Source organism: Elephas maximus, chromosome 1 (genome assembly GCF_024166365.1).
Source record: "Elephas maximus indicus isolate mEleMax1 chromosome 1, mEleMax1 primary haplotype, whole genome shotgun sequence".
NCBI lineage: Eukaryota > Metazoa > Chordata > Mammalia > Proboscidea > Elephantidae > Elephas > Elephas maximus.
In genome coordinates, this window is record NC_064819.1 from 91,733,024 (window position 1) to 91,735,152 (window position 2,129).

Sequence of the window (2,129 nt, forward strand, 5' to 3'; positions counted from 1 at the left end):
CCAAGTAGGATGAAATCCTTGACAACTTCAATTTCCTCTCCATTTATCATGATGTTGTTTATCGGTCCAGTTGTGAGGATTTCCATTTTCTTTATGTTCAGGTGTAATCCATACTGAAGGTCTTTGACCTTTATCAGTAAGTATTTCAAGTCATCTTCGTTTTCAGCAAACATGTTTGTGTCATCTGCTTGTCACAGGTTCTTAATGAGTCTTCAATTTTGGTGCCTCATTCTTCTTCTTCTTTTTTTTTTTTTTTCATTCTTCTTCTTATAGTCTGGCTTGTCATATTATTTGTGAAGGGGCTTTCCTTTAATTGAATAATTAAGATGAAAGGATAAAATCTTGCCTCATACCTTTTCCAATTTTGAACCACACAGTATCCCCTTGTTCTGTTTGAACAACTGCTTCTTTTTTTGTGTGTGTTTTATAGATTTTATTGCTATTCTTGAGATTATATTTAAAGAGCAATCTTTGATGTATATATTAATTTTGATTCGTAGAAGCTGGTCTAAGATATGACTTGTGAAAATCAGACCAGAGTCACTGAATTTATTCTTCTTGGTTTTTCTCGTTTTCCTCTTTGTTTAGTTACTGGCCATTTGTATAGTCACTTTGTTAGGCAACTTTCTTACCACAGTTACTAGCATGGATTCTGCTCTTCAAACTCCCATGTACTTCTTTCTTCAAAATTTATCACTTCTTGAAGTTTGTTTCACCTTGGTCATGGTGCCTAAGATGCTGGTAGACCTAAAGTTCCCAAGAAAAATCATCTCTTTGTAGGCTGTGGTATCCAGATGTATTTCTTCTTCTTTGGCAGCTCTGAATGTTTCCTCCTCTCTATGATGGCTTACAATCACTTGTGGCTACCTGTTACCCTCTCCATTACGCAGTCATAATGAACAAGACCTTGTGCTTGTGGATGTCCACAAGCTCTTGGATGTCTGGTGTTCTGATCTCTATGCTATAGACACCTGGGATTCTTTCTGTGAACCAAATGCCGTAGACTACTTTTTTTGTGCTGACCTCCCACAATTGAAACTAATCCCTGAGGACACAACCATGTATGAAATGCAAGCACTGGTCTCCACATTACTATTTATGTTTCCCTTCTCCCTCATTTTGGTTTTCTACACCTGCATTATGATAACCATCCTGAGAATGCTTTCTAGTAGTCGCCACCAGAAGACACCCTCCGCTTGTTCACCTCACCTCATTGTAGTGTCCCTCTTCTATGGAACTGCTAATCTGACCTACCTATGGCCTGAATCCAACCAGTCATCTGGGAACAAGAAGCTAGTGTCATTGTCCTACTCTGCCATGACCCCTATGCTAAACCCTATCATCTACAACCTGAGGAACAATGACGTCAAGGGGGCAGTCAAGGGGACATTCACTTGGAGAGTCTTGCAGAAGTTAGATATGCTTTGAGTCCCCGTATGTAGAGTGTTTACAAAAAAAGAGGGGCAACCAAACTCACTAAAGCTTAGGGTGAGGGAGTAGAAGATCTGTTCTTATTTCATCCGTGTAACTTACAGTAATGGGTATAGATCAGTGTATCAGCCACGGTTCTAGCAAAAAACAGATGTTGCTGTCAAATTGAGATGATTGAGAAAGATTTTAGAAGGAGATATTTACAAATTGTGGTCAGGATTAGGGAATTACCACATAGTTATACAAGAGAAATTCCATGCCTCTTTGCCCAAAGTGGCAAGATGGAGTATTAACTGGAACCTAGGGAATTTTACAGGTTAAAAAAAAAAAAAAAGCCAATCAACAGGATCTGTGTCTTTTAGTAGAGGAAGGCATCTTCACAAGCCTTATTCTGCTCTGACCCTGTCAAATCTACTGCCGGTACCTATTCTTGACCAAATGAAGTATGAGACAGAGGGAAGAATGCCTGTTGATGTAGTACATAAAGGACAGCCATCTGGAGCACAGAATAGGATAAAAAAGGGTAAAGGATAGAAACTGAAATACCAACTATAAACCACTACATATTCTGTAGTGAATTTGCTACAAAGATGAATCATGTAATATGTTTTTTCTTTTTTAAAAAAATTTTTATTGTACTTTAAGTGAAAGTTTACAAATCAAGTCAGTCCCTCATACAAAACGTTATATACACCTTG

The 2,129-nt window shown here is 38.1% G+C and overlaps 1 pseudogene; it reads left to right on the plus strand.

Moving 5' to 3' along the window:
* Positions 1-515: 515 nt before the first annotated feature.
* Positions 516-1,428, plus strand: LOC126067164 (olfactory receptor 10A7-like; annotated as a pseudogene).
* Positions 1,429-2,129: the final 701 nt, after the last annotated feature.